The sequence below is a fragment of the Felis catus genome, chromosome B2 (assembly GCF_018350175.1).
Source record: "Felis catus isolate Fca126 chromosome B2, F.catus_Fca126_mat1.0, whole genome shotgun sequence".
Taxonomy (NCBI): domain Eukaryota; kingdom Metazoa; phylum Chordata; class Mammalia; order Carnivora; family Felidae; genus Felis; species Felis catus.
This window is the reverse complement of record NC_058372.1, coordinates 125,447,590-125,472,675: the sequence shown is the minus strand read 5'-3', so window position 1 is coordinate 125,472,675 and position 25,086 is coordinate 125,447,590. Positions and strand designations below refer to the sequence as shown.

At 41.7% G+C, this 25,086-nt stretch overlaps 2 long non-coding RNA genes across 2 annotated transcripts in view; one reads left to right on the top strand and one right to left on the bottom strand.

The window, feature by feature from the left end:
• LOC123385557 overlaps nucleotides 1–7,516 on the top strand; it is an 86,515-nt gene extending 78,999 nt beyond the window's left edge. Inside the window, exons 4-5 of the long non-coding RNA XR_006598341.1 lie at nucleotides 5,160–5,415; nucleotides 7,282–7,516. This is a non-coding gene — a long non-coding RNA (uncharacterized LOC123385557). The remainder of the gene's footprint in view (nucleotides 1–5,159; nucleotides 5,416–7,281) is intronic.
• Nucleotides 7,517–16,157: 8,641 nt separating this feature from the next.
• LOC123385722 lies at nucleotides 16,158–19,769 on the bottom strand. The gene is made up of 2 exons (XR_006598685.1): nucleotides 19,354–19,769; nucleotides 16,158–17,166 (listed from the first exon to the last, which is right to left on the bottom strand). It is a non-coding gene; the product is annotated as an uncharacterized LOC123385722 (long non-coding RNA).
• Between the last annotated feature and the right edge of the window lie 5,317 nt (nucleotides 19,770–25,086).

The following is a 25,086-nucleotide window of genomic DNA, read 5'->3' as shown; positions in this document are numbered from 1 at the left end:
TCACTACCTTGCCATTTGCGTAATTTTTTTCTGAGCTGGTTTTTTCTCCCCCCTGTATTTAAAGGATTTTTTAACAGAGAAGAGGAGGAATTTCTTTTGATTGAAAAATACAAGGACTTGCAACTTTAATGATTCGAGCACCTGAGTTTACTTAAGGAGTTAAAACAAATGCCTGCCTGTTGCCTTCAGATCTGGAATGAGAGTTCAGTGAGTTTGCACAAAGATGAAAAAGATTAGAAGCAAAAGCCGGGTTGTTGTTTTCTCTGAGACACAAACATCTCGAGCAATTTACCTGTTTTTATCTCACTACGGACCTCAGGAATTACTTAGTACCTCTAGAGTGACTTTCGCAGAAAGTTCAGAATATTCCTTCAAAATATTTTACTGTAGGTGACTTCTTAACTGCTTCTGGCTTTATTTATCTGCCCATTTCTTCCTCATACACAACAACCACGCGCGCGCACACACACACACACACACACACACACACACACAGCACTGAGTATCCCTTGCCTTTGAAAATGCAGATGAAATTTCTTATTTCTATTTTAACTTCCACGAAACTAACCAACCTTATGAGATACCTTGGCAGACTCCAACTTTGAAAGGGGACTCAAACAATTCGTGTTTAACCTCCGAGCCAAAATAAGCCTGAATTTTTTCAAAACTTTGTATTTTTTTTTTTTTCTGTGTAGCTTCTTTTACTCTTTGCCTCCAAAAAGACTGCACAGGAATTTTTATCACCACTGGGGGCTTAATACGGGTGGTGAAAAAACAAGTTCCTGTCCTGGTGCTGAACTAAAAAGGAATAAATGTCTTGGATGTATCAGGTTTCTTTGTGAAGCAATCAAAAATAAAGGGATCTAGTTTACTGGAATAGTTGCAGTGCTCATTAAAATTGATGACTTCGAAGATTCTGTGCCTCTCTTCCTTTAACCAGGGCCATCAGCCAAGAATCCGCTGTGCTGTTAAAGACATCATGTTATTGGGGTGTTGTAAAACAGACCACTGCTGTTGCCTTTGCTCACCCTTCATGTTTCAGTGTGACGGGGAGAGAGGCTAGGGGGACTAGCAGAGAATGGGCCTCGCCATTTGGCCAAGGGATGCCAATAGAATTGGTGCATGGGACTAAGACTCAACCTGGTATTTTTTGGCCGTGAACCTCAAGTTCGAAAGAGAAAGAAAAGAGGCTGGATTAGCATGAGGCGGAGTTTGGTTTTTCTTAGAAATGCGCGACTCTGCAAAAGTGTGCCTTTATTTTTGGCACAAATTGCTATAGCAAATTACATAGCTTATCAGATGTGGTTTTTGGGGCTCAGTGGAGAAGCCACTGCAGAGACTTGTTCTCTTTGTTGTTTGTTCCCAGTTGGGTATTTGGGATATATCAAAAAAGTGTCCCCTTATAGTTTAGGAACAGGCTTGAATAATAAGCGATAACAATACTTGTGGTCCAATTAAACTCACATTATTACAACTTACCAAATTAGACCTTGGACTTAAAAGAGATTTTCATTCTGCCCTAAGGGATGTAAGATACAAAGTTTGAAACTCCATGTCACAGATTAGCCAGCAGGCTCGTGTCAATTTTGGAAGGGAGTGAGGAGGACAGGGAGGGGCAGGAGATCCATCCCAGGGAAGGAGGAGTTTCAGAGAGAACATTCTCAAGTACTCCTCACCATCCACTCCTTTATTTCTTGACCATCTATGTAGACTCACCCTCATATAGCACGAGACTCCAAGTAGAATGTCACTTTTGATGTACTTATTATTTCCATTTATTTTGTTGCCAAAAATGGAGAATAGATTAAAAGTGTAATTTTAGAAACAGAAATTTTCCACTAGCTAAAATAACCAGAGTATGCACATGTTCATGGGTGTACTCACTCATTTATACCAAGATAAAGCACATACCAAGGGAATGCAGAAGAAGCACAAAAATAAGCCTCAAGGAGGCAGGTATATTAGAAGTACAACCCAAGGCAATAGGTAAGCAAGTGCGTCCCACCCGGGAGCACAGTGTTGAAGGTAGAGGGAAAAGTCAGTGTGGAGAAGAGAGGCTTAGTAAAGAACCACTCCTGGGGGAAGATGAATCTTCATTGGAAACTTCAATGATACATACATTTTCAAGTGTTTTTTTCACACTGGACCCTTTTCTTTCAATGAAATCTTGCACAGAAATCCAACGCAGAGCCGTGAGAACAGTGCCCACCCCTCACCCTCTCCACTTTCCACATCCCTCCCCTGTGATTCCCCTATCTTCAAGCATTCACAGTTTGAAAATGGACATCTATAAGGAGCAAGTTAAATAAGAGAAGGAAGGCAGAACTGAGTGAGGAGGACAGCGTGAATGAAGCTGAATCAGGAGGTGGTGCTAGAAATGTTCCGAATCAGTACAATGAAAACATTTAGGCAAGGAAGTCTGCCTGAAGTTGATTCCACAGACTCTGGAGGACCACTGACAATTCTCCAATGATAGGAGAGAAACGAACACTTAAGAATATTAACATGGCAAACCACGTGCTGATGGTCTCCAACAGAGAGAATCCAACGAGGATACTGTTGGAGTAATCCGAGAAATAGAAGGCAACTTTAAAAATAGGGGCGCAGCCAACAGGTCTTAGTGATTGATCAAATGTGGGAGTTAAAGGAAATGCAGGCCTGAAAGCCATTTTTAACCGATGTCTTTATGTTATACACTTGTAAGAATCTACAGTTTTTCCATGGCCTTTATCTCTATTAGTCATTTCATATTTGTGTCGTTATTTTACTAATACATTTCTGCCACTGCGTTATGAAACTCCATGAGATCAGGGACTCTACCTGTTTGGTACTAAAACTTAACATCATGGGTATCAAATAGCCACTCAAATATTTGTGAAACTAAGACACTCAGCAAATGATGGTATCATTGACTTGATTAAGGGAGCTAGAGAAAATCAGTTGAGTTCAAGATTTATCCTATTTTTCTTAGATGAGGAAATTAGATCCCAATTCAGGTTTTTTGACCCCTGTTTAAGACATGGGGCTGAAGAGTAGTTGAAATGTCAGGAATGGGTGTAAAAACTAGGCCATCAACAACAGTCAAGGCCATGAGAATTAATTACTTTACCCAGCACGCGAGAGAGAGTGTGTTTAAAGACAGACGAATTCTCATGCAAAAGTCAAATGGAGAACCAGAACAGGCAAAATTAAAGAATATTTCTCTGAGGGTAAATTTGGAATGGTTTGCCATACACCCACACGTTGAGACATTTATAAACTATAACAGGAAGAAATCCTCTTTGAAAAAAGTTTAAAACATTAGGAATTTCGGAAGTGGGAATAAGATGTACAATTAATCAAGAGGAATGCAACCCATTTTTAGTCTGTATCAAAATTTTTTATTGTGTTTGTAAAATATGACTGACCACCTTACCCCAAATACTCCTGGTGTCTCTGTTGAGAAACGTTGACCCAGACACGGAGCTTTTTCTTTTCTTTTTTTTTTCCTCTCCTTTCTTTTTTTTTCTCTCTCCCACTTTCCTTTGATAGCAACATATAAAACATCTCTTTCTCAGAATTATATAAGCCACATGAAATTCTAAATTCTCATTTGCTGATCTACTTTTGGTACCTTTCCACTTAAAACCTCTTGTTCATTGTTGTTTTTGTTGTTGATGCTGGGATTCTTGTGAGTTGTTGTTTTGTTTTTAGAGTTTTTGTTTTGTTTTGTTTTGTTCTGTTCTTTGGTTGGTAGAAAGGAGAGAGACAGAAAAAAATGTTTGAATGACACAAACCATGATTCTTTTGTAGTCAAAGAAAATGCCTGTATCCACCACCCATTCTTACTTAGAACATGAGACAAATAGACCTTTCTTTCTTTTTTTAAAAATAACAATAGCCCCAAGGACATTACTATGGCAAAGTTTCAATGTGAATTTTCTCAAATGTAACACTTTTTTCTATTTAGTCCTATGAGAAGTTATGCATACTTTATCTAGAAAATAAATAGGTATGTATTTTGAATATCCACTTGCTAAATGCTGTTAATTCCTATAAAATTTTTTGGTGAAAATTCTCAAGGTATTTGATTTTATTTTTAAAAATTTTTTAAAGTTGGGGCGCTTGGGTGACTTAGCTGGTTAAGCGTCCGACTTCGGCTCAGGTCATGATCGCACGGTTTGTGAGTTCGAGCCCCACATCAGGCTCTGTGCCGATAGCTTGGAGCCTGGAGCCTGCTTTGGATTCTGTGTCTCCCTCTGTCTCTGCCCCTCCCCTGCTCATGCTCTGTCTCTCTCTGTCTCTCAAAATCAAATAAATGTTAAAAAAAAAAAAGTTTTTTCAAATTTTTTAAAGTTGATTTATTTATTCTGAGGAGGGGGGAGGGGCAGAGAGACAGGGAAAGAAAGAGAATCCCAAGCAGGCTGTCAGTGCAGAGCCCAACGTAGGGCCCGATCTCCTGAACCATGAGATCATGACCTGAGCCAAAATCGAGAGTCTGACACTTAACCGACTGAGCCACCCAGGCATCCGTCTGAAGGTATTTTAAAGTTAAGTCCAACAATAATGGCAAGGAGTCTGAAAGAAGAAAACTCTGGGAAGAAAAAGGCATTGCAGCTGCCAATAGTATTTCATGAGCAAAAGCTACACAGGTACTTTCCGGTTTCAGGTCTCAAATAGCGGTTGTATTTCAAGAGAAACACCAAACTACCAAAACTGGAGATGGGTCCGGGGACAATACAGAGCCAAAATGATCCTCTGCTAAATCTAGAAGTTAGGCTTCCGAAGGCTACGTATCTGCTTGAAGGTGTCACCAATCCATGAAACCCTTTTGGAGTGTGTTCATTTACTCATGCACACGAAGCTCTAAGCGGGCATCTAAGATGTGTCCGGCACCCTAGTAGGGCCCAAGAAGTGAAAGAGACCCAGTGCTCAGTCCAGGGAGCTCACGCTGGTGGGAGCTCCTACAGAGACATCCTCATCCGTCTTTCCTCCTCACCTTCCTAAAGATCTGTCAGGTACCAGACTGGAAACAGACAGCTCTCCTTGTTTCTATCAGCTGTGCTTGTGAGCGTATAAAAACCTTATCTAGCTATGACTTAATCTCATTGTCCTAGATTGACACCATTTTTTTCACATCCCCATTTATATTTTTCTTTTCGTGTAATTCTACATTGTAGATGCAGCCAACTCACCTCTCAGGGTGGTGCCTGCCCTGCCACTTAGCAAGAAGGCAGGGGGCACCCAAAGGTCTGAGGAGAAAGAGTCATCGGTCACTGGGGAGAGAAATCGTGAAACTTACACCAAGAGTCAGGCTGATGAGGAATACATGGAGACACATGTGGCATGAATAAAAAAGAAGACGAGGAAGAGGAATTAAAGGAAGAAATCATTGAACCCATCATGCCTGCTTTGATGGAGCAGGATCAGACTACGGTGGGTAACCTGTCAGGCATACGGGAAATAGCATGCCGCCTGCTCGCCAGGGTCGAGTGGGCCTGTCTGTGGCAGGCAAAGCACAGTCAAATCATGATTTCAGGTTTTCCAAACACCGCTCTGCACACACACCGGCTTCACCAAAACCCCACCTGTGTTGGCAACAGGGAATGTCGCCCAGGGGTCGAAAAGAAAAAACATGTTTTTCTTAAAACACGCAGCTATCCTATTCTAGAAAGATGCATTCTCTTCACATGTGTGTTTTATCCTATGTTCATAATTAGAATGATCTGGCCGGATATCTTGCGTGCTGTGTACTTTCTTCATAACTTTTCTCGATGTCTACCTACCTAGCACACCAAAGCCACCCAGGAAAAAGGCAGGCCACAGTGTAGATCACATGTTAATGAGGTGTCCCCAAGCACTGTTGATCACAACTGCTACCTTAAGAAGCAAGAATCTATGAGGAATGACTAGGTGGACTCCATCGGTGTTGGGCCCAATGGTGACATCCATGAAAGGAATGCTTGACCTTCCTCTGCTATCCAGCCAGTTCCCACTGGCTGGCCATCCCTGCCGGTCTGAGTTTCTTCCTGCCTCCGCAGCATGCCTTTGCTCCTGATGATTCTATAGCTAGAATGTCTTCCCCAATTCAAAACATAGTCACTCTCCACAGCCCTGCCTACAAAGCACAACTTCTGTGAATGTTTCAGTCCTCGGGGACCCTGTACTCTTGTCAGGGTTTGCAGCCAACGGTGGTCTGCATTTAGCATCTTTATTTACTTTTCACCTGTACTCTTCCTGATTTGCTGGGCCCTTGTCTTCTCTATTTCTTATCCAGATTCTAAACATCCTGAGAGCTCATTGCCTCACAGTGCAGTACTGTGATTTATAAGTGATCAATAAGTGATCGGTCGAATGCGTAGCTTCTCGGTCAACCAAGAACTGAGTAATATGAAAGTATGAACATATGTGCACACTTACACACATAGACAGAAGGCATCATAATCGAGTGTTAGTTTCTTTGTATATTATCTCACTTAATACAGCAACTCTGTGTGGTAGGTACCATTCCAATCTCCATCTCACGGATGGGGCATCGAGTTCAGGGTTGTGACATATTTTGCCCAATGTCATCAGGTTAGGGACAGGCACAGACCCGTATTTTATTGTCTTCCGATTCAAGATAGTGTCACCTGCCCCACAGATAGAACCATAACAATACACCAGCTAGTGCTCTTCTAAAAAATCTTAATAAGGTATAATCTATCTCTCCCACCCACTCTCCTTACTCTTCTGAACCTTTCTACCTCGAATACTGAATATGTCCAGCATAGAGACGATACCTAGCACGCCAGGTGTAAGTCAGGAAACATTACCATGAAAAATAACGAAAGGATGAGCTTCTCAGTGTTTGTTAGTGTAAAAACCACAACACACTCTGTATTTTCCAGCAAATGTATCAAATGGGTCACTCCGCTCATTGGCATGTGGACTTGTTCTTCCCACATACTGAGTCAGTCGGAATTGGAACATTTGAGCGGATGTGTGTCAAGCTCTTATGAAGGAAAAATATCAGCACAAGCAATGAAATCTGTAAATATTAAAAATCGTAAGGCTCACAGCCCATCCACAAGGATGATATCACTTGATTCTGACATCTATGAGATTCAGACAACACATACAGTACGACTGTGCCCAATTTACAGGGGAAGAAAACAAGGCTGAGAGAAGTTAAGTGATTTCCTAAAAGTTGTTAAGTTAGTAAGTGGCAGATTCTTAACTGGAATCCAGTTTTGCTTTTTGTTTTTTTTTGTTGTTGTTGTTGTTGTTTTTTCAAATTGTGATCTTTCCCCCACATGCCAGGAAAGGAGTTGAATGGAATGAAAGTGATCACATGACAGAGCCCGGACAAGGGTAAGCATGCTCCAGAAGAGAAGAGCCCTCAGCCGTGTGAGGAGAAGCCCTTTCAGTAAGAGAAGAAGATTCCACACGATCTGGCAGAGGGAGGAAGGGAGGCAGGAGCCGGGGAGAGGCACCTGCAGCTTGGCAGGAAGAGACTGTTCTCCAATGTTCCTGTTCAGAAAGTAAATGTATTTGAAATGCTGAGGACTCCACATATATTCTGTTAATAATTTACCAACTGAAACCATTAGAGATGTTGACAAAAGCTTTCCATTTACTATGGGTGTCTATGGGTGATTTGAAACCACTCATTACCTTTATAAGCTTCTGGGTTATTTCTGAGTGTCCCAACTGATCAGCAGCAGCAAAGGCAGCTTGGACAGACAGCAAATGGAGCTTTAGTTTGAACACACAACTACCCTGATTCCACACTCAGGCATTTTGCCACTAATTCACTGCAAGACTGCTGGCCCAGGACTCCGTAGGCAAATTATATTTGCCAATAGATGAAATTTATACTGTAACTGGGTATCTCTGATTCAGAAGCTCAATATTAAAAAGTAAATATGTTTTCTCAGAAGAAACCCATCAAGGTGTCATCAGAGTCAAACATTCAGTGGAAGTGAAGAAGCAGAACATTCCTGTATCAAATAATTTCATATTCTTCCAGAACCTTCTAAGTACACAGGGACTAACGTTCCTAAAGTGAAAGGAACAAACTCCCCTTACCGCGCAGGATGAATTAACTCTTTTAAGCTGAGATTTGTAAGTAAAAACCAAGCACAATAGTACTTGCTGTTTTAAAGTTCTGGATTCCTATTCCATTTCTGCCATCTCCAACCCCCTTGTAGAAGTATTTTAGGTATGTAGACAATGGAATACTACTTGGCAATGAGAAAGAATGAAATTCTGTCATTTGCAACAATGTGGATGGAACTGGAAGAGATTATGCTAAGTGAAATAAGTCAGAGAGAGACAGATATCATATGTTTTCAATCATACATGGAACTTGAGAAACATAACAGACGACCATGGGGGAAGGGAAGGGGAAAAAATTGTTTCAAACAGAGAAGGAGTCAAACCATAAGAGACTCTTTTTTTTTTTAGTGGGTTGTGAGATGGCCTTTTTTTTTTTTTTAACGTTTATTTATTTTTGAGACAGAGACAGAGCATGAACGGGGGAGGGTCAGAGAGAGAGGGAGACACAGAATCTGAAACAGGCTCCAGGCTCTGAGCGGTCAGCACAGAGCCCGACATGGGGCTCGAACTCACGGACCGCGAGATCATGACCTGAGCCGAAGTCGGCCGCTTAACTGACTGAGCCACCCAGGCGCCCCATAAGAGACTCTTAAATACAGAGAACAAACTGAGGGTTGGTGGGGGCGGGGGGAGTGGAAAATGGGTGATGGGCATTGAGGAAGGCACTTGTTGGGATGAGCACTGGGTGTTGTCTGTAAGAGATGAATCACGGAATCTACCCCTGAAGCCAAGAGCACGTTATACACACTGTATGTTAGCTAACTTGACAATAAATTATATTTAAGAAAAAAAAAGTGTTTTGGTTAGAATGCATCTGGCTACAAATAACAGAAGATGTAACTAACAGTGATCAAACAATGAGGGTATTGATTATTTTTCATAACACAAAACCCAGAGTTATGGAAGTTACACTATGGCTATGTGGACAGCTCTGTGACTCGTGACCATGTCTCTACTCCGCCATGCGTCTTGGACAGGTTGTCCTTCCGTGGCCCTTAGGTGGCTGTATCCACGTCACACACAGATGATGAGATTCAGAGCAAAGAAGTGTCTGTTCAGATGTCTCCCTTTTTTAAAGTGAAAGAAATTTCTAAGAAGCTTGGTCTGATCATGTCATGTGCCTAAGTATAAACCCAATCGCCTAGCAAGGCTCATGAATGCAGTCTCCATGACTGACTTACCCTAATCCAGACACACTCCCTGGGGCCAAAGAGGGAACCCAGCCTGCCTTCAAGCGTGTGGCCGCTCAGAGGAGGGTAAACAAAATTAGAGAAAAGGAGGAAAGGTGAGTTTTGCAGGCAACAGAGATTATCTGCCATATCAAGAAACCTCCTGTCATCTTTATGGCTCATTTTCCCCATGTCGCTGGGTAAAAACTAGGCTAGAGGTCACAACTAAGATATCTCCAACTGCTAAAATTCCACAGTTCAAACTGAAGAGGACTCTCTCAGCCCCACTTAATGGGAGAATCAACATGATCCAATGAAACAAGGCTTTCCCAGAAAACAGTACAGATTAGAAGGAATTAATACACAATATACCAAACAAATGACCTCACCTTTACAGTCTAGTGTACCATCCATTGATCTCTACATTTCTGTGAGGCTATATCATCAGGGGAGGTAAATTGAGGCAGAGAGAAGCATAATAAGCAACCCACGCCCACATGCTCTGATTTGGACCGAATCATTAAGTCACAGCGGAGAAAGTGGGAGAAGTCACATTACAGCAGTGACCTCGAAACGGGAGTGTGCCATCCACGGAGGATGTAACAATTATCCACCCAGGGCTGAGAAGAAAATTCTGGAATTTCTATTTATATTTTTGTCTCATCTTTTAATTTATATGAGTAATATTTTATAATGTGCATGATGCATTAGCAAAGTAGTAGAGCATGCATGTAATTTATAGCTATGTAGAAAGAGAAGATGCAGGCTAATAAATTTTTTACTTATAGAATGCACAGTTAAAAACTTTGGAGATGACTGGTGTAGATCATACTAACGTTTTGATGGCTTCAAGCATAGCACAGAACCAGCAGGAAAAAAAATACATGCAGAAACTGACACGATTGGATTTGTGATTGGCGCACAATGATAAAGCAAGGCAGCCCTGAATCTGGGTTTAGAACACTCAATTCGCAGTAAAACAGAGATTCCCAACTTATTTTTATCTGTTGACCCTTACAAAGGCTCTCACTCTGTTTACCAGGAGACCACTTCTAACATTGTTTTCCTCCTCCGCCTCCTTCAAAGTGTCTCCCATCTGGAGAAGTATTAGGCTTGCTCTGTCCGGCTCGATAGAAATTGAGCGCAGTCAGGAAGTCAGAAGAGCTCCGTGGGTTCCCACAGTTTGTTTGCTCATTCGATTAACAACCGTGCATCTCCTAAGCGCTGGACGGGAGGCTACAAAGACTTGCCAAGACTCCTGGAGTCCAGCGTCTGGAAGGAGGACTGACCACTCTGTAGAGAGACCAAGAAGATGGTACCATAGAGCCTTAGGCAGCTAGGGAGGAAAGGAGAAAAAGGAGCAGGTTGAGGTCTGGAAAACCGCTACTATCTGATGGGTGGAGATTCAATCTCCACGCATATGCCACGTAGCATTGAAAAGGGTTGATTCGACGAGTGTAATCACAAAACCTGCTAGAAGAAAACTGTGACTCGAACCTCCAATTCACCCCAGTGAGTCAGCACTTTGAAACCATACGCTGGAGGCAACACTGGACTTTTTGCTCACAAGGTTGTTTTCCTTCAACGCTCTTTCCTTCTTCCACACTTTGCAGTGTTTAGTCCAATAGTGGTTTAGAATCAGTCTTCCCGCCTTAACTCAAAACGTTCTGGGTGGTGTAGAAGAGGCGTTTAGGATATGACTCAGCATTAAGGGGCCTTCAAGCCACATTCTTTGCTACTTTTGGAAGAAACAGGACAGGGTAGCTTAATTCCTCTTTCCTAAAACATGGAAGGAAGGGGGCAGGGAATGAGGAGTCAAAAAGGCAAGATTAGAGTTTTATTAGAAGCAGAGAAAATCTTCTTTGTAAGTAAATTGAGAGTTTACCATCAAAATAGGGAATCCATCAAAGCACTGTGGTGCCTAGTCCTCAGCAGTCAAAACAGTTGGGTGTGGGGGGGGGGGGGTGAGGGAGGGGAGGGAAAGTTTATATCCAGAATTCTTTAATCCGATGATTAGGAGCAAGGCAAAGCAAAACAAAACAGGAAAAGAGGATAGAGAAAACACACACACACACACACAAAAAAAAAACTTTTGCAGTCAACTTGAGTGTTGTTCAAGTTGAACAAGGAAACTGGAATTTGAACTTAACTTGCAAAGTAGGTGCCCTGTCTCAGGAAAGCAGCCCGGGGCCATTCTGGAGCCTTCCTTCGCTGCGGGAGAACACATTAACAACTTCATCTATTCTCTCCAAAATGGACGTTAATTTTAAATACTAAATGTAAAAAATTTAAAGCAAATGCTCAGGCATTTTGCCTCAATTGACAAAGGTTTCACCCAGAATGTAGTACCTACATCGTTTACAAAAGACTAGATTCAACACCTCTGAATAGACAGCCTCCGTCCTTTTTACCTATCCCCTCTTTCTCATTGTTGGATATGATGTGTACCTAATGTACTTCAGTGCAAGCCTGAAAAAGACAAGGATAAATGCAGGGGAAAACAATGAACATGGGGGACGTTGGCAACTTTTTTAGGCATTGTGAAGGATAAGGGAAAACATAGTTGTCTGCATCGGGTGACACATGAAGATGTCTGAAATCCCATTAATACATGCATTTCGGTCCCCATCATAACCCTCTCCTTACCCCCCTGCCTCGTCTCCCTCCTTCTCTCTCTCCCTCTCTCTCTCTCTCTCAACTTTAATTTGCAGCTGAAATTTTCTGATCTCTTTCCCTAGTTGACCAAAAACATCTTTTTTTTTTTTTTTAACAAAGATGTTGACTGCATTTCTGAGCAGATTCCATCTCAGAAGCCATTGTTGAGGGACATACAGAAACAACAGTTCCAAGGCATCTATGATGGGTTGGGGGGCCCCAGGCTCCAGGGAGATGCCATCTAAAGCATGTAAAGAAGTTTTAAAGATTAAGCAAAAAAATGTTGTTTTTCATTGACCTTTCATGTCTTTTTGTGACTGTCACCAGAAGATTTGAAGCTGAGGTAAAAATTAAGAGGATAGGGTTAGCATGCTTTATCTTCAGTGTGTTTCTAATTTTATACATTTTTCCACAGTTATGTCCTTCAGGTGGATGTCAGTTTACAAAAATAACAAATAAAGTAATAGTCGTAGTCTCAAATTCTAATCAACTATTTGCTTTTCGTAGTAAATTTTTTTTTTTTTTGGGCTGGTACTCCCTTTTTCAAAATATTTCTCTGTTTCTTTGAAATTATAAGTCTAATAGAAGTGGAAATACATAATTTCAAAGTTCTGGTTGATTTCTCTCTTCCTGTTTCTCTCTTAGGTCAAATTCTCACTGTTGTCAACTGAGAAAGAGTCACCTACTCACGAGGCAAATGGGGAAAAAAAAAAAAGATTAAAAAAAAAAATGACATGGCCCAGCAATGAGAAATGTTGTTGAAATTTAGGAAATAATTTCCTAAATTATAATTTTCTGGGCAACTGTCACAGCTGAATTCCCCAGGGTGTAGCTCTCCAGCTCTGACTGCTGACCTTGTTCCAGCAAAATCCACATTAGTGTCACACTAAGTCCTTGTGGCCAGATCACCTGACATGTTTGATTTAAACAAAATGGGGCAGGGACTCTAAAGTTCTAGGCAACCTGTGAGTCATAATAAACACATTCTACTTTGTCTTTATTCAGCTTGTCATTTCCATCGCAGAAGGCTTATTTGCGAATTGTTGTTTTTGTGACTCGCAATATGTTTGGTCCCTGGACTCAAGAGTTCTCAATCTAGGAGATAAGAAATGGCAAACAAAAAGAGTCCACTCTCACAAGAAAGGCAAACACACATTGCCCTTCTCCTTTTGCTTTACAGGCATAAAAGGATCATCAAAACAAACCAAGCAACCAAGAAACACAATTCGGAAGAGACACACAAGAGATCGCTATATAATTATCAGCTATTAAGAAAAGGTAATCAAGAAATAAATATGTAAGCTGCTCTGATTTATAAGAGACTGCCGCAAGAGTATGTATTTTCCCAAGGATCAGGAGGGTCACAGTGATTTCCCATCATCCATACCAAGATATAAACAGAAGTTCAGAGCTGAGCCTAAGAATCTCAGCTGAGGGTAAAATCAAATTGAAACCCTCAACACCCTTCAGCCTAACGAATGAGAAAGGCTTTTTGGAGCACGTCACACACACACACATAAGGTCATCTTAATCACAATAACAGTCCACATTTTTTCAGTGCCAATTATGTGCTGTGCCCCACTGCCCAGTGAAGTATGATTATCTACAGTTGGCAGGTGATGAAACCACGTCTCAGAGGGATTAAATAACTTCTCAGTGCCCTGGAGAGTCAGGACTTAAACTTCTGTCTGTCTGACTTCAAGGCTATGGCTGACCACTTCAATGCACTCTCTCTCTCTTTTTTTGAGAAACTCTTGGTTTGGTAAGGCCATGACTACTCTCCCTGGCATCACTCTGTAGGCTGGATCTATCTTTATTTTCAGGAGTTCTCATAATTATTCTTAGTAATTTGTTAAACACAGCAACATATATCCTATGAACGACCCTTTTCTCAAACTCTATCCTTAAAGTCTTTCTCGGGTCACCCGTGTGGCTTAGTCGCTTAAGCATCAGGTGGATCTTCAGCGCAGGTCATGATCTCAAGTTCGTGAGTTCAAGCTCCGCATTGGGCTCTCTGCTGTCAGCATGGAGCTTGCCTCAGAGCCTCTGTCCCCCTTTCTCTTTGCCTCTCCCCCACGTGTGTGTGTGTGTGTGTGTGTGCATGCGCGTGCACAAGCTCTCTCTCTCTCTCTCTCTCAAAAATAAACGTTTAAGGGGCGCCTGGGTGGCGCAGTCGGTTAAGCGTCCGACTTCAGCCAGGTCACGATCTCGCGGTCCGTGAGTTCGAGCCCCGCGTCAGGCTCTGGGCTGATGGCTCAGAGCCTGGAGCCTGTTTCCGATTCTGTGTCTCCCTCTCTCTCTGCCCCTCCCCCGTTCATGCTCTGTCTCTCTCTGTCCCAAAAATAAATAAACGTTGAAAAAAAAAAATTTAAAAAAAAAATAAATAAATAAATAAACATTTAAAAAATAATAAAGTCTTTCTTCCAAACCTTCAATTTCATCTATTTTGCCATTTTTATTGTTAATCTTCTTCTATTGGTTGGTTTCCTCTTAAATTAATTTGACTAGAACTCACAAAAATGCAGATGTAAATGCTCCCCAATTATAAACCAATAGGACAATATCTGGTTTGGTATTTCATAAATTTTCTTTTCCTTCTTTCTTTTTGAAGTTTCCTCTTTGAATGGTTTCTGGATCTTTAGTCTCTTTCCTGGATTCTATTCCCTTCATCTTCTATATATTTGATGAATTCCCTAGAGTGGTGGTAAGGTACACAAGTTTTGAGTCAGGATCCTTAGGTTGAAGAACAGCTCCACCATTTACCATGTGTAGAATCTTGGGCAAACTAACTATCTGAAGTCCATCATTAATGAAATGAGGATAATAATAGCACTAACTTCATATGGTGATTGTAAATCTAAGTAAAATAATAAATGTCAGGTGCTTAGAAGAGTGAACATTACATGGTAAACTCCTGATAAATATTCATTTTGGCTATTACCTAAAACCTCTCCAATGTTCTAGTTGCCATTTGATCCATACTTACACCAATTTATGAACTTCCTGCATTTGTCTCTTTTTTAGCTTGTCCTCTGACCCAAATAACTTTGTGTTAGTCACAAATTTAGACACTAAAATTCGTCTATAAGGAGTTTGGTCAAAACAAGGACTTGAACATTGCTCCCTTTATATTTCCCCATTTGCAATTGCCTGTTTACGACATACTTCATTTCCTATTTTTAAGTTGGTTCCCCAACTGTGACTAATGATCCTCTTTCCCCCAGTGAAAAAGTCATCAGGATACTACAATGAAAATCACATCGCCAAATTCATTATGAAAATCTACATATGCTCCACCCACACTTTTCTCCTTATCTGCACATAAATTTATATCATAATGTCAGGCAATTATTTAGGGTTTGTAATTGCCTATTGAAGAAATCTTTTCTCCTGCTTTTCTGTGAGTGTTCAATGATCCTAGCGTGATAGACTACCTAAACCGGAGAAGAATCAGAGGTCATGATCTTCTGGGTCTGTGCTAGATTTCTTCTTGGTTCTGAGCGTAAATTACAATTTGCTTAAGATTACAGATCCAGCCAAGTGCTTCCTCAGTGTCTTCCATCAACTGTTTCAGAGAAGCTCCGGGGAATCCATTTTGTAGTTCAGTCTTCTTGTCACAGGTCAGTTTAGAACAGTCAATTTATTTTTTTTTTTTTTAAATTTTTTTTTCAATGTTTATTTATTTTTGGGACAGAGAGAGACAGAGCATGAACGGGGGAGGGGCAGAGAGAGAGGGAGACACAGAATCGGAAACAGGCTCCAGGCTCTGAGCCATCAGCCCAGAGCCTGACATGGGGCTCGAACCCACAGACCGCGAGATCGTGACCTGGCTGAAGTCGGACGCTTAGCCGACTGCGCCACCCAGGCGCCCCTAGAACAGTCAATTTAAAGTAAAGCAAGAAAATGAGTTTGACAGTATCCAGACAAGCAATAGAGAGGGTGATGGAAAGAGACACCCTGGGGGGGGAAAAATAAAAACCAAAAACCAAACAAAAAAAGAAAAAAAAAAAAAAAAAACATGGCATCCCAAGAATTCCTTAGCTCTTTTCAAGGACCAAGTTAGCCCTGAATCAAAGGTTCTGCCACCTACTGACCTTAATCACAGCCTGGGAGTGCTCCTCAGTTAGTCATCCACTAAGCACCAGTTGGGGCTGGGTACTGTGCTAGCTACTTGCCGACAGTGCAGAGAGGAACAAAAGAAAATAACTCCTAACCTTCACAAGGCTAAGATTCTAATACAGACACACAGACAAGGGAAAAGAAATTATTTTAATATAGTGTTGGCGATTAAGTGCAATGAATAAATTATCAAGGAAATGCAATTTAAAACAAAACAAAACAAAAACACTAACTACTCCTGGTTAGGGGAATCTCCCGGGATTCAATCTTTGAACTCGGAGATGTTGGAGGAGTAACCGTTTCCACGGAATAGCATGAGGACTTTTGACCTGACAGGCTGTCTAGGTCACAGGCAAGAACGGGCCCAAATCAAACAGTAACGCTGAGTAAAGGGCTAAGAGGAATAAGTCAAAATTTCGATGTCAGAGTAGCGTTAAAGTATGCAGTTGTCCTAGTCAGCTCAGGCTACAGTAACTGAATACCATTGACCCAGTGGCTTAAACAACAGGAATTTGTTTATTTGGTTTATTTAGTTTAGATCTAGAGTCTGGGAACTTCAAGATCCAGGTGCCAGTTGATTAAGTTTCTCCATGAGGACCCTCTTCTGGCTTGCAGATGGCTGTCTTCTCACGCTGTCCTCACATGGCGGACCAAGAAAAGGCTCAAGTCTCTCTTTCTCTTCTTAAAAGGGCACTAATCTCATCAAGGGGCCCAGCCCTCGAGACCTCATCTGAACCTAATTACCTCTCAAAGGCCCCACCCGCAACTCCTATCACACTGGGGGTGAGAGATTTAGCCTGTGAGTTTTGGGGAGACACAAACATTCAGTCCATAACAGCAGGTATGAACATCCTACAAGACCATGCTTGGAAACCCTTTCCCGTGTGCAGAGACCAGGGCTTTCGCACCACAGTCAACGGTCTGGCTCCAATAGTGAAGGCAGTCTTTGCCTCCCTGGAGACGGGTCTCCAGTGTCGCCTGGCTTCAAACCCCCAGGCACTTCAGTGGCGAGCTTCTGTGACAAATCCCTTGTTACCTTCAGGCATGTTTCCCGGCTGGGTGGGGGCGGGGAGAAATGAGATGCTATATACAGTGTCTGTTTTAATGTTGCAAATGCGGAATATCACTCTCAAGAATGTTCTTTCTTCCACCACAGAGAAAAGAAAAAAAAAAAGTGTATTTGAACACACTTTGATACAGTTACAAAGCAATTTAAAAGCCTATTCATTCTAATCCTGAGAAATGTTAATCTGGGTCAGACATGTTTCTGCGCTTTTAATGTAACAAGGAAAATAAAGTACATCTTACATACATTCATAGTAATGGGCTTTAATTTTTAGGTGTCCATTTAGAGCTATAAGGAATGCTTCTGTGTAACCGGATCAGGGATAAAACAGGAGAACACTTCATTCTCTGTGAATACAGATGATATGACCACGCTCAGAAAGAACCTCCTCTAAAAAAAGTACTTCTCCTCTCCTTGATTTTGAAACCTATGCACCTGGACTAAAATTAATGCCAAGTTATTACCCTCAGAGAGTTGGGGGCAGTGGCATACAGACAGTGCAAACCTATTATTAGTAACAGTTCAAAGTGATACAGTGATACAAATGGGGAATAACACATCCTTCCGTTAATGCTTCAGAAACTATGATCACTATTTTATTTTTTTTTTAATTTTTCTTTTTTTAATTTTTTTTTTTTTTTTTTGAGAGCGAGAGAGAGAGAGAGAGAGAGAGAGAGAGCATAAGCAGGGGAGGGGGAAAGAGAGGGGGAGACAGAATCCGAGGCAGGCTCCAGGCTCCCAGCTGTCAGCACAGGGCCCGACGCGGGCCTCGAACTCACAGATGGCGAGATCATGACCCGAGCCCAAGTCCGACGCTTAACCGACTGAGCCACCCAGGTGACCCTATGATCACTATTTTAAAAAATGGTTCTAAAAAAAAAATGCTGCATGTTCATCTTGGCCAGATTCACAGAGGGCCTCAACGAAATTGGGCCACGTATAACCAAATCAGGATGTGCGCATGTAAGAATGCTCAAAACAGAGAAACAGGAAACTAATAGAGCCCCTGACAACATCGGATGTCTCAGTTGTTGCGACCAGGAGCAGGAGCTGTTGCGACCCATCCCTCCTGCCAAAAGGGGTCAAAATACCGTTCACTGGTAGGAAACATTTGAACCTCATGACCTGATATTATCAGAAGGATTAAAAGAATATTTTTAAAACATTTTTATTTATTTTTGAGAGACAGAGAGAGACAGAGTGCAGAGAGAGAGGGAGACACAGAATCCAAAGCAGGCTCCAGGCTCTGAGCTGTCCGTGCAGAGCCTAGGCGAGGCTCAAACCCACCTACTGTGGGATCATGACCTGAAGCGAAGTTGGATGCTTAACTGACTGAGCATATTTTTAAAAGAAGCTTCTAGGGGCGACTGGGTGGCTCAGTCGGTTGGGCTCAGGTCATGATATCACAGTCAGTGAGTTTGAGTCCCGCTTCGGGCTCTGTGCTGACAGCTCAGAGCCTGGAGCCTGCTTTGGATTCTGTGTCTCCCTCTCTCTCTGCCTCTCCCCCGTTCATGCTCTGTCTCCCTCTGTCTCAAAAATAAATAAACATCAAAAAAATTTTTTTCTTTAAAAAGAAGCCTCTAATAGACCATCTCTAGAACAATAAAATAAAACAACAATGATTATCTCTGGGAGAAAAACTAGACCATCATAGGTTGAGGGTTGAAGGGAAATGAACTTGTCACTGTGTGCCCTTTAGAATTTCATACCACCGGGGGCACCTGGGTGGCTCAGTCTGTTGAGCGTCCAACGTCGGCTCAGGTCATGATCTCACAGTTCGTGGGTTCGAGCCCCGCACCAGGCTCTGTGCTGACTGCTTGCTCAGAGCCTGGAGCCTGCTTCAGATCCTGTGTCTCCTTCTCTCTCTGCCCCTCCTCCGCTCATGCTTTGTCTCACTCTGTTTCTCAAAAATAAATAAATGTTAAAAAAAAAAATTTGAATTGCATATCATCGGGTGTTTAACCAAATCAAAGAAGAATAAGATGTAATTTTTTAACGTTGCCTTTGAAACTCCTCCCACTTCGTATATTTATCTCTACTGCAGGGGTCATCATGACTTTGAGCTTGACTCTTGACTCTGCTCCCTGGACATCACTCAGTGTGAAAGGTATTCCACATGCAGAGTAGATGGGACCCTACTTCAAAGAAGGAATCAAGCCCAACAATTATTAAAAATTGTCTTAATAGAAACATGGAATGTGTTAACAAGTGAAACTGTGATATGTTATAACTGGCCCATCCCACCCTAAAAGAAAAAATACTTACGTTACCAACGTTTCCTTCCTTCTCCAATCAGCTGCATTTTCCCTAGTCAGCTGCTTTCTCTATAATGAAAGTAGGTCATACACCTCCTTACTTTTCCTCATCACCAAAGATTAACTTGCAACAGAAAGAAAGAATCAGTGTCATTGGGACAAGGATAAAAAGACTCTGAATTTCCTTCAGAGTCCTTCTTGATTGAGATTTAAGCCTCGCCAAGGGAGGGTCCCTGGTCTTGACCTTAGGACTAAGAAGGGCTGGCTGGTTGTTCGGCCGGTGTGCTTCAGGAGTTCTTAAAACAGAAGTACGCCAAAAGAGAAAAATCTGGAACGCTTAAACTAAGCTTTAGAAGCCAAGACAGGCCCGGCCCCCCTTCGCCGGGCGCACAGCTCGGTACCTGGCCACCGGTGCCCCCGGGGGTGTCGGATCCTTCTGTCTTTTTCATGCTCTGCCACTCAAGGGCTGGCCCTTTTTTTTTTTAATAGATAAATTGGTATTATTTTTACTTACCTTTTTGTACAGTGATTTTCAGTCTTCTCTTTGAGGTTCGTGGTCATCCTGTTCTGCACTCGTGTAAATACTGGGCGTCACGCTCTAAGCTACCCGCTTGCCGCTCGGGTGGCTGTGCACCGACGACCCTTCACGCCACGCGTTGCTGTCACAAATGTCAACAAAACATCTCTTTCTTTCTCAAAAAAACATTTTTTTTTTGAAAAAAAAAATCCAAGTTACAATTTAGGCTACCAATCATGTTGTCTTTTAGAGTCTTAAGTTCTCAATGAGGAGAGCATGTTGTCTTTTCTTCATCACCTTAAACGTGGTCAAGTCTACCTATGTTTGAAAATAAAGAATGAAGATAACAGTATTCTCTCTGTGACTCAGAAGCACCATTGTGTGACAACTGATTTCACAGCAAAGCAAAGCTCTCAGTGGTATTTCATTAAACCCACATGCTTCCAGTTCATCTCTGGACTCACCACTGCCGTATGCACCCAACTGTAGTCCTGTTTAGGACAAGGGGAACTGGGGAGCATTCTAAGGTCCTATCCCAGTGAAGCTCCAAACCACATGCCCTCCTCACTAAACAGCAGCCTCCTGGTGCTCCTCCCATGATTACTGAACAACCTCCCTCAGGGAAAATGACATTTCTCAACATTTCCCTTTTTACACCTTTGGTATAATTTATTCATACATGTCATAATCAGCCTATTAGTACTCTGGACACCTGAGAATATCTCTTCAGGAAGATAATGAGAAGCGATGCATCTTTATTTTATGTTTGAAAGAAAAGAAAATTTGTGAAAACAGTTTTCTGTGCTGTGGTGCCCAGACCTCCATGCTGGAAGTCTACAGTAAGGCACAGAAATTTGTGGAGGAAATCTCTTAATTCAAAACAATAAGGGCTGCTTTGAGTTAATTATGTTAAAAAGGCAGTATTTTAGTGATTCATGTTTAAATGAAACCATTATTTTCTAGATCCTGCCAAAAACTTACCACAAGTCATTCATGTGATTTTATTACAAATTAAGATGCCCATAATTTTGGAAGAGAGACGTACATTCTAAAGTCTCTTGGGAGGGGAAGTCCTGTGCTTCATGGCAATGAATTGCCCTGAGAAGTAGAACAAAAAAGAGGACCTCATTATAATGCTGCTAAGCAGAGGCCTAGGGTCACCCTCACACCAGTGGTTCTGAATGATGCAAAAGAGAAGCCCTGTGAACCTTAATGTGGAGGGAGACACCACCAAGGCCTAGTGGGATTTACTTAAAAGGAAGTACAAAGAGGGATAGGTTACAAAAAGTTTAGAGGTTTGGGGGTGCCTGGGTGGCTCTGTTGGTTAAGCGTCCGACTTCGGCTCAGGTCATGATCTCACAGTTTGTGAGTTCGAGCCCCACGGCGGGCTCTGTGCTGACAGCTCACGGCCTGGAGACTGCTTCGGATTCTGTCTCTCCTCTCTCTCTCTCTCTCTCTCTCTCTCTCTCTCTGCCCCTGCCCACTTGTGTCCTCTCTCTCTCTCTCTCTCTTTCTCTCCCTCAAAAATAAATACACGTTAAGATGATTTTTTAAAAAGTTTAGAGGTTTTGTTTCATTTTTTGTTTTTACTCTATAGAAGGGTCAACCATCTCGATAGCCTAGTCCCTACAAGAAATAGGAAATCAGATCAAGAAAGGATTATACACTTTTTTTTTTCTTTTACATTTACTGGAGACAAAAACTTCTGGACCTCACTGAGGGGTAGAGGGTTGGAAACAAGAGGATAAAAGAAACAGGGGGGCACCCTCTCCCCACCAATAAGCCCAGAGCAAGAGCCTCTGGAATCACATGGCCTAACAAAGGCACAGGAAGTTGACAATGTGTCCTTTCTGGACCTTTCTCCAATATTCAACACTTTTCCCCCATATCAAATATTTGCTGCCCTTCCATTTAATTTTCCTTGTTCGCAAAGACCTACAGGCCAGGTCCGTGATGGTTCAGCATTATCTGGAACAAAAATTTTCAGTACAGTGTCTCATTACTTTACATACCCGGTATGCACGTTCCATATACACAAGCACGTATTGATTACGTCCACAATAACACCTCTGTAAAAAGTGAAGGCGTCAATGAAGCACTATGAAGACTTCTATGCAAATAGGCAAAACTTGGGAGCAATTTCTCAACATTACCAGCCCTGCCCTATTTTCTGCGCCAAGAGCTCATAGAGGCAGTACGATTTACTGGAAAGGGAACTAGACTAGGAATCCAATGGCCTGGGTTTGCAATATGTTAGCTGTCTAATCTTAAATGTCACCTCTCTAAGGATCTGTTTCCTTATTTAGAAAACAAAAGTGTTCTTGGGTCCCTTCTAGTTTTAATTTAACATTCTCCGTGTGCATATTCCTATTGATAGGTCGGAATAAAATATCAACCCCTATTCAACAGTGTTACGAATTATTACCAGGAATGACAGCTACAAAGTAACAAAAATATGACTGCAATCATCTTTCTTCCCTGTGAAATTAGTGATTGTGGCAATACCTCCAAAACTTAGTGGTAGATTATCTCATTATTCTATATGTCAAAACAAAATATACATACAGAGAAAAATCTGGTGCCCTCACCAGAAAAAAAATAAAATATGCTACCCTATTTGTGGAGTGGTGACTTCCCTGAAGGTGGGAGCAATCCAGGCATTTTAGAAAGTTCTTTGTCTTTATCCAAACTCCACAATCTGTGATGAAAACTGTGGACTTATTTTTAGTCCCAACCCATAACAGAGCTGGTTCCATGTATGTAAAGAAATTGTCCAAACGGAATCCAAGTTTTCAGTTTGTTAATAAGACGTGACTCCAGATTTTATCAGCTTTCACATCCCACCATTATTTCCCCATGACCTACACTACCTGGATTACAGGAAGGTACAGTCTGTGACTGTGAGAGAACATTTCATCATCAATAAAAAAGCATTTATTAAGTCATAATTATACCTGGGATTCACTGATCACAGAAAGAAAGAAAGAAAGAAAGAAAGAAAGAAAGAAAGAAAGAAAGAAAGAAAGAAAGAAAGAAAGAAAGAAAGAAAGAAAGAAAGAAAGAAAGAAAGAAAGAAAGAAAGAGAAAGAAAGAAAGAAAGAAAGAAAGAAAGAAAGAAAGAAAGAAAGAAAGAAAAGAAGGAAGGGAGGAAGGGAGGAAGGAAGGAAGGAAGGAAGGGAGGGAGGAACAAAGGGAGGTAGGAAGGAAGGAAGGTGTTCCATTCTAACTGTGCCCAGTCTATTACTAGAATAATGCTCTGCACCAGCAATGATGGGAATACGGAGAGCAAAATGAAAACAGCAGCTAATCAAGGAGGCCTGACTTCCAACGAGCATGAGTGGTAAAGGAGGAAGCAGGAGAAGTGCCACATGCATAACTGAGATGGGAACAATCAATAGAGAGGTCTGGAAATGTTGAGACAAGATAAAACCTCTGTGTTCTTATCAATCTGGAAAGACTTCCTTGAACTGGTATGGCTTTTCAGTTTAGAGATGTACTTTGGTAGGTGGACTGGGGATTCAGTTAAATAAAGCACATAAAAGCAAGTGAAATCATCAGTCAAGAGGGTTTTCACCTCATGATCAACTTGTGGAGGTCTGCTCCCCCCGAAAAGCCACGCAGGGCCCTAGAGCCAGCACAAAATCTCTGGAGGAGAGGATGGCTCAGCAGCTAGCTACTCATTGGCAAGGACTGGGGGGAGGTAAAAAGTCCGACCAGGACATAGAGACAGCGGTCCTGATCAAAGAGGACAAAATTCTGCATCCAGGTGGAAATAAACAGCAAGGGAAAACAGTCTGTTCAGAAGACACTGTAAAGGAAGGCATTCTCTTAAGCAGCAAGTGACTTCTGATGTGTGTCACCTGCACCCGATAGCATTGCTTTAAGGAGCCATTTGTTACTGAATACTTTGGCATTTAGTATCTGAGAACGGTGACCAACTTTACACTAGTATCTTAATATGTTGAAACTTACCACACACTTGAAATTTTTATGGGATATGACTGTGAAATTGTCTCCCTCCCTAAATCTTTCCTTCCCAACCGCTAGTCAAAGGCTCTAAAATAGCACTTAACTCTTGGAGTGATTTGACTGGCCTAAAATAATTCACAAATATCTTCCTCAAAGAAAGTAGGGGAGCGGTAGGAGGTGGAATGCAAATCAGCTAACAGGTTTTGTCAACACTGAGAGAGACGAATAGATCAGAACCAACAGATCAGAGGGATCTGGGGTTAGCAGGACTGTAGATTTCATCTTGATCAGATTACTGTGGCCAGGAGTTGGTTGTTGGATTCAGAGAGTATAGAGGTTAACAGGACAGGAAGACTGGGCCCTGGACCATAAAGTAGGTAGATTAAGGAGGTGTTGATCAAGGAAGGAAAGTCTCCTTATCTCTATTAAGCCACATCTACATGGAATTAACAGTCAATAGACTTTCTATACCTATAGGAGAGCAATTAATTTCCCAAGAAAAGTTAATGCCCGAGCATGAGCACCAGGCAGGGAAAGGGATGGGGGGGGGGGGGTGCGGGGGGAAGTGCACGGCATTGTTGCACCAGTCTATACACACTACAAAAAGACATTCTTCTTTCATTTGGAAGCCATATTCTGTAAACTTATAAATTAATTCATTAATCCACCAGAAGTGTATTTTGCACTCATCACACATCAGGCACTGTGCCTGGCCCTGAGGATACAGAAGTGGATAAATAATATAATTATCACAACAATAGCTTCCATTATTGGGTGCCTAATATGTGCCAAGAACTCTCCTTCCCTTACGCAGTGGAATGCCCACAACAAACCTTTAAAGAGACTCTCTGTTCCCACTTTGCCAATGAAAAACACAGATGAAGACACGAAGACGCTGAGAGGGTAAATAAAAGTGGCAGATCTCTCAAGGAACTCCATTGCAAGAGTGAGCTAGGCAAACTAATGTTTACAATATTCTATGGTAAATGCTAAAACAGAGATTTTAAAAGAAGAAGAAGAAAAGAAAAGAAAAGAAAAGAAAAGAAAAGAAAAGAGAGAAGAGAAGAAAAGAAAGAAAAGAAAAGAAAAGAAAAGAGAGAAGAGAAGAGAAGAGAAAAAAAGAAAAGAAAGAAAAGAAAAGAAAAGAAAAGAAAAGAAAAGAAAAGAAAAGAAAAGAAAAGAAAAGAAAAGAAAAGAAAAAAAGGAAGCGCTCTAAGTCAGCATAGAGGAAGGGAGATAGGAGGTGATAGGGGGCTG